Raw genomic sequence first — 8,432 nt, 5'->3', positions numbered from 1 at the left:
CAAGAATACAGTGGTCTTTTTAACTTCCTAAAACACATTCAAAAACTCTAAATACTGTCAAGAGTCAAAAAGTCTTTCAAAGTTGCCTCTGAAACTCATCTATGCTGGTCCAGTAGACCAGGCAGAATCTACGACTGCCATCAACAAAGACTGCTGAACTGTCTTTGCTCCTGGTGACTGGGAGTGGTGGTGGTGTTCAGTCGGTCAGTTGTGTCCAACTCTTTGCGACCCCACGAACTGCAGCATGCCAAGGTTCCCTGTCCTTCACCATCTCCCAGAATTTGCTCAAACTCACGTCCATTGAATCATCAAAGCCAACCATCTCATCCTCTGTCGTCTCCTTCTCCTCCTGCCTTCAATCTTTCCCAGCATCAAGGTCTTTTCCAGTGAGTCGGCTCTTCACATCAGGTGGCCAAAATACTGGAGCTTCAGTTTCAGCTTCAGCATCAGTCCTTTCAATGAATATTCAGGGTTGATTTCCTTTAGGATTGACTGGTTTGATCTCCTTGCTGTCCGAGGGACTTTCAAGAGGCTTCTCCAGTACCATTGTTTGGAAGCATCAATTCCTTGGCATTCAGCCTTCTTTATGGTCCAACTCTCAAATCCGTACATGACTACTGGAAAAACCATATGGACCTTTGTCAGCAGAGTGATCTGCTTTTTAATATGTCGTCTAGGTTTGTCATAGGTTTTCTTCTAAGAAGCAAGCATCTTTTAATTTTGTGGCTTTTTAACGATGGGAATGGTGTCATTTCACCACCGTAAGGCAGTGGAATTAGACTGCATTGAACTGGGAAATCGTAATTCTTCAATTAGGGGTACAATGATAATGGGGACAAAGGTTTCTAAATTTGTCCAGGAGTAAGACCAAAAAAAAAAAAAAAACCCCCCCAAAAAATCCAAAAAGCAATATGACTTGGTTTGAAACACTGACATACTAACCAATTTTCTTCTCCCATACTATACGCTATCTCTTGGGCTTTCAAAACATAATAATGTGAATTTGCACATTTGCCAGTCAGCAGCACTTTTTTAATGGGGTTTAACCAAACTGAATAATGAGTTCCCAGAAGGAAAGTTCCCTGAAGCAGGAAGTTCTCCACCGCTACTATTAGGCTTCAGTCTCTTTCCAAACCTGTGATAAAGCAATGTAAGAAAACACCACCCAGACCGGACCTACACAGCACACACTTAGTTAAAAACTGGATTTTTGTGTCATCCCCAAATCTGTAGCTTATGTGGTTACTTGAAAAATAAAGTGGCACATTTCTATTAGATAACCAACCTACCTGACTTCTGAACCTATGCAGGCAGGAAATTAGCTGCTGCTGCTGCTGCCAAGTCGCTTCACTAGGGTCCGACTCTGTGCGACCCCATAGACGGCAGCCCACCAGGCTCCCCCGTCCCTGGGGTTCTCCAGGCAAGAACACTGGAGTGGGCTGCCATTTCCTATCTCCTTAATTTCTCACAGTAAAAAGTAAAGGTCAAAGCAGATGTTGAGACTGACCAACATAAATGGATGCTGAATTTTATCAGCTGTTCAAATGATCATATTTTATCTCTTTTATCCTAGTAATACAACAAACTGTATAAATTGACTTTAAAATGTTCAAATAACTTTGCACTCCTGAAAAATAAACCTCATTTGGTCATGATGTACTATTCTTATATCAGTAGATTCAATTTGACATTTTGTTTAGAATTTTTACACCTATGTTTATTAGGGATATTGAGCTATAATTTTCTTTTATTATAATGTTATGACCGACTTGGTATCAATTTGGTTATGTTAACTTCCTAAAAGAGGTTTAGAAATAATCCCTGTTTCTCATGAATTTGAGTAGATTGATGTTAATTCTTCCTTTAATATTTAGAGAAATTTCCCACTAAAATCTGGTGGGCTTGAGGTTTTTTTGTGGGAATACCTTAACAAAAAACAAAACAGCTGTCAAGATGTAATTCACACATCATTGAATTCCCCCATTTAAAGTGTATGATTCAACAGCTTTTAGCACATTCACAGAGTTGGGCAATCATCACCAAAATTTTAGAACATTTTCATCAACCCTGACAAAACCACATGGACATTAGCAGTCACGTCCCATTTTCTCCCAAACTCCCCAACCCTGGGCAACCACAAAGCCACTTTCTGTTCTTCAGATTTGCCTATTCTGGACATTCATAGAAATGGAATTATATATGGTAGGAAGGTTTTTTACTTACAGATTTAATTTGGCTAATGGGTATAGGTGTTAAAGATTTTCTGTTTTCTTCTTGCATTCATTTTGGTAAACTGTATTTTTCAACAATTGTGTCCATTTCATCTAAGATGCCAGTAATGTTGTCATAAAGTTGTAAATAATGTTTTATGATTTTAATTTTTGTATGCTTTTTTGTGAAGTCCCCTTTTCCATTCATTTTATTGGTAATTTATATTTTCTTTTTTTTTTTCTCCTGATCAGTCTTTCTAGGAGCTCTTTTGTTTGCTTTTTAATCTTTTCCAAAAATCAGCTTTTGGGTTTTCTGATTTTCTCTGTCATGCATCTGCCTTTTCTTCTGCTTATTGGTCACATTTTTTGTATTGGACACTGTATATATTTCCTGCATATTGTACATAAATGAACTGCAGAGATTGAAGTTATTTTTCACTAGAAAGGAATCACACTTTTCTTCTGTTAGAGTTGAGCTGAGTGAGAGCTCAGATGCAGCTGTAGTTAGATGCAGTGAGATATAGTTCTCTTCTGGTTTTCAACATCTAGATGGTGAGACGGCTTCATTGAGCAGGAATTTGTCTCCTAAGTTTCATAAAACTGTGGGAACTTTCACACTACGTTTTCAACCCATACTCATCCGATGTCCCCAGGAGAAAAAAGAGAGGCTGGAGATCTCATCTTACAGTAGGGAAGACTTTTTTTTCTCTCTGGAGTTTTGTTCAGATGTATCTAGTCAAAGGAATTTTGTCTTTATCGATGGGTTTTAATATCTTTTAAAACGTAATTTTTCTAACAACAATGTCCTATTGTATATTCAATATCCTGTAATAAACCATAATGGAAAAAATATGGAAAAGAATGTATACACACATATATATACATATATATATATATATATACACACACACACAATATAACTGAGTCACTTTGATGCATGGCAGTAATTAACACAACATTGTAATTCAACTGGATTTCAATAAAAAATACATTTAAAAATAATTTTTCTAATTTATCTCTTTGTTCTAGTTGGTGCAGTGGGATTGTGAACCTGCCACTTGCTATTAAATTTTACCTAAAAGTGAAAATCCCCTAGATAGCTTTCAAAGAAATTTGTCACTAATCTTCCTCCAAACATCCAACTAGATCAGAAAGCTAACAAAATGTTACAGTATATAGCTATTATAATCTGCACATTCATTTTAGGGAGATTGAATTTATGCCTAGTGGTTGCACTATTATGGGCTGTATACACTTTATGCCTTATTAGGGCTACTTGTATAATCAAAACGTGTGCTTCATCTGTAACCTGAGATGAGTGCCAGTGGGCAATAGCAGAAAGAATGCTAAACCCTCGATAGTCAGAAAACTGAGCTTTAACCTGAACTCGCAAAAAGCTCGACCAGGAAATACTGTGAGCACTAGTTTTCCAGAGGACATGTGGGAATAAGTGTGTGCTGAGGTCCTTATTTTACCTGTTTTAGTATTAGGCTATGTTTTATTCACTCCTAAGACAAACATGTCAGGTGTGAGATGAACACCTGGGTATCTGCTCTCCAATCCAATAAACCCGACCAATGCTTTACAAGAACCACTCTCGATACTCTCCTCCTCCCTCCTTTCCTAGGAAAGATTCATCACCCTGAACTTTTAGGTTTATCATTTCTTGAATTTATAATTTTTACAACTGTAGGCTATCCCCGAAGAACAAATTGTTTGATTTATAGGCATTTAAACTGTAAATAGTTTTATACTGTGCAAGTTCCTCAGTGATCTGTTTTTTCCCCTCAAACTTCATGCTTGTGAGATGTGACAAGCTGATGTGGGTAGTTGTAATGAAAGGCCTAATTCTTGTCCCAAACTGATTTTGTGCTTGTTTCCGACACTATAAATATACAAGAATTTAAATTGAATCATCTCTCAGTTCTCTCCAGACCTGAAATTCTAATCCTACTTTTCACAATAAGTATAGAGGCGTACAGTTTACTGCAAAAGTACAGCACTGATCATAATTATGATTTGAGGTTGATTCTTTGATCAGAAATACAATCCTCATGGGCAATGTGCCATGATATCATTTTCGGAAATTTTGGCAAAATTTCAAGATTACTCGAATACAAAACTTCAGCATGCAAGACAAATCATTTTAATACCAGGTTTGAAGCGATACACGCAATGATCAGAAAAGACAGAATTCACAATGCAAAAATGCAAAGTTTATTTTCTTAAATAAAATACTATATTCATATCTATACAAATAATTATTACAACCATTAAAATGTTACATTTACCAATAAAAATTTCAAAACTTTAAACAAGAGCATGGTTCAGAATATTCACACCCTAATACAATGCATTTGTAAAAAGATGTCAAAATAAACAGGACCTATTCTTATTTACAACTGTAGGACAATCCTGGCCATATTATACATATCTGCTCTGAATTCATTACAAAACAAATTAGTTCCCATTAGAATTATAAACCAGGTGATTTACAGTAATAGGACACACTGCACAGCAGACATCGCTGGCATGGGAATAGATACAAATATTACATATACTGAAAGCACTACAGTTAGGTTTTTTTCTGGTGACTGCCCTACAGTAAGCTTCTCACCCAGTGTATCTATAAATAATGTGTGAAGGTAACTATGTTCTCAGATTTTTCCACCCACTTGTACTGAAATGGATATATATGTGTATATGTGTGTGTGTGTGTGTGTGTGTGTGTGTGTGTGTGTATATCTCCTGTTGAAAGTGGAAGCAAATCTTTTCTTCACAGTAACACAACTGCAGCATTTTAAGCAACACTGTCTGGTCCCTTTCTTTTGGAAGATCAACAGTTCAATTCCCCCTAAAAGTTACCAATATAGTCAAGTCCAGTGACTCAATGACCTCACAGATAAAAAAACGGTTTTAAGACTTAGGGGGCGGGGGAATAGAGATCTAGAAAAGTGAAGAGGGGATTGACATGGAGTAAACTTTAAGTTCCTATGACATAGTATGGTGTATACCTGTACATAACAACTGAGGGGGGGAAAAAAGAATTCATTATTGTTTTAAATGTCAAATTACAAATGAAGACTTATCTTCTATGTCTCATGAAATCCCTAGTGACAGATTATGCAATCATCCAAAATAACACCACTTTCAATATTATCCCCAATATTTTCAACCTGGGTAGGCTCATGTTTATGAAGCATCTGAACACATGCGTGCACCAGAAAAAGACTACAGTTGACAAGGTTTGTGCAAATCTAGAAATAAGAATATTGAATGGCCACCACACACAAGCTCTGAGTTTAAAAGGAGTCTTGCATCTAACTAGTAAATTTTTTTTTATAAGATCAGCATTAAAGATGGCTCAGAGAATGATAAGGCAACAGTGAGAAACGTCAGCTGTATTTGTCATCTAGGTGTTTGATTACACAGCATGTACCAGGCTGGTCCTTTGCCGTAACAGAGGAGTGGGTGAGCGGTATGTTCCAATGGCTGGTCCTAGGTAGGACCAGAGGCACAGTTGCAGGTAAAGTGCAGTTTCCGGGTAGAGGCATGTGGGCACAGCTAGAAGTTCTGTGTCTAAGAAGGTCCTCAACACTTCTTCCCAGAACACCTCAATCTGAACTTGATGACCCCCACAGACTCTAGTAGAAACACTCTTAGGCTCACACAGAAATGTAGAATACAGGGAGAATATGATTAAGTTATAAAGGACCCTTTTCTGTTGAACTTACAGGGGAAGGAGAAATGGTTTCATTCAGCCAAAAAGTTATCAAAGAAGAAACTAATTTCTGGCCTTTAATTTGCATAAGTGTATCAAAAATTATTACTTGCTATTACTGCCCTCTGGAAGTACACAGCTATAGGTGATCAACAAAGGCAGATTTGGAGACAGCAGAATTAGAACAATGACTGCTAGGTTCCTAACGATATCAACCCAAAGCCATCTGATTTTGGTACCACCTTTGCCCTTTCTTTACTCCTCCATGGGGGAAAAAAACAAGCTCTCCAAAACAAGGAACAAAATTATATGGCACATAAAATATTTTCAATCAATCTTGAATTACTTTTGTTTTGAGGAATTCTCTTTGCCCTAGCTTTGGGAATCACTGATTTGGGAGTATGAGTCGCTACTATGCACTGATCCAATGACGCTGGGCCCAATAAATGTTTCAAGGCAGAGGAGTAATCATTCTGCTAAGAAATGAGTGGGTTCCCTGCCACTTGTTTAACATGGAGCAGACAGAAGAGAATAAGAGCCTAGGTACATTGCATCAAAGGAAGGATACAGCTAAGAAGAGTCTTAACCTTTTCTCAAGTTCTAAAAACATCACTCCCATTAAAATGTATTTCCACACTTTTTTGGAGTGTAAATATCAGCCTCTCCATGAAATGGCTAATGTTAGAAGGCAAGAGCAGGGCAAGTGAATTATGTTTAAAATATTTAAATAATTTGTATACTAAGAAGGCTAATTTTAAAAAGTCAATCCTCATTGCAGTTAACCCTGAAATGTGACTGAAAATCACTGAAAAAGAAGATTCCCTCCTCATTCTTCTCTTTCCACAGTTCTGACACATTAAATTTTATAAAGCATGATCACTCTGGAATGCACACTCTTTACTGCACGATCACTCTGGAATGCGCACTCTCTACTTAGAAAAAGGGTACCATTGCTGGAACACCCCAAAGGTCTTAACATAAAAACAAAAACAAACTTCCTGGAATAGTATAAAATATCCCCAAACAACTTTTATGTACCAAAAAAAAAGAAATGACATCTTTTATCCATGATTGACACATTAGAAATTTTTGCATGATAAGAAATATGAAATTTTTTACCCTATCAGAAGTTGTTGTGTTAAATGTTTAGAGGAATCAACATCTTTCTGAAATTGATTCCAGGTGATCAATAACACTATGAGAGAAATTAATCAATGATTCACTTATGCTTCATACATGTTTGTGTATTTCTAGAAATGACAAATTTATCTGCAGAAGTGACTTTACATTCTGTAGACATATATTAGCAAGCCATGAATAACATTAGATTTACTATAACCAAAACTATGTTCTGCCATTTGTTTGCCAAAAAAAAAATCCAGATTGTTATATATTAAATAATAAATTTCCTTGCCCAAATCATGTAGCTCTAATTATCAAATAATACTGCTGGTAAATCTCATATAATCATGCTTATAAATGAAGTAAGATTACTGTGCTCTGAACATTTTCAGACTTGAGTTTGTATATAAACACATACATACACATATGTCTATAAGACAATTAGAGCTGTATGGAAGCAGGCAGGAGCCAAATTATTTGCAGATGGTCACATCTTTCCTCAGATGGTCAATGAGCCTTTCTTAGGGGTAGAGACTCATTTGGAATCAGTGTTGGACGCTTGGAATGAAAGTTCTGAGGAATGTAAATATTATCTCTGAAGAGAGCTGAGCAGAAAAATACAATCAAGACAACAGAGAAATATTTGCAAGTACCAGGCTTGAGGCCTTTCCACTGAATGTTCAAATTCAGCTTCTCCTTGGCCTGTTACCTTAGTTCTGATTTTACCTAACAGTCCCCAGTTTTTCAGAACTCAGCAGCCACTGTGTGTGTGTGCGTGCACGCAGGGGGAAGAGAAAGAGAAGGTAGGAAAGAAGAGAGAGAGGATGAATAGCCGAACACTCTAAGAACAATTCTTGAAACTGGCAGATTAGACCTTTCAAGTACCAGGAAAAACTTGAATGTTAAAGCTTAAAACTCAGTTAAGTTATAAATGTCATATTTTTCTCAATAAATGTTTTAACTGTTTACTTAAGTAACTTATTTATGAATCTCTCCTATTTCTCCCCATGACCATTCTGAAGGAAGAAAATACAGACATTTTCTTTGTTTTCAGTATATTTTTTGCGCCGAGGAGGCTGCCTCCGCCAGCAGCAGGGGAGTTTGGCGAGAACAGCTAAAGAGGCACAGATGACCCTTTTGCTGAGACCCTTTTACTATAGTAGAGGTATCTGCTAGAGTTATCTGCTCTAACCAAGCCTTCTGTGTATGTTCAGTCACTCAGGCCTGTCTGACTCTTTGTGATCCCATGGACTGTAGCCTGCTAGGTGCCTCTGTCCATGGGATTTCCCAGGCAAGAATACTGGAGTGGGTTGCCATTTCTTTCTCCAACCAAGCCTTAGGAGTTTTTTTTTTTTTTTTTAATGAGAATAAAACCAAAA

This window comes from Oryx dammah, unplaced genomic scaffold, assembly GCF_014754425.2.
Source record: "Oryx dammah isolate SB20612 unplaced genomic scaffold, SCBI_Odam_1.1 HiC_scaffold_2, whole genome shotgun sequence".
Classification (NCBI taxonomy): Eukaryota; Metazoa; Chordata; class Mammalia; order Artiodactyla; family Bovidae; genus Oryx; species Oryx dammah.
The sequence above is the reverse complement of the archived record's forward strand: the minus strand, read 5'-3'. Positions refer to the sequence as shown.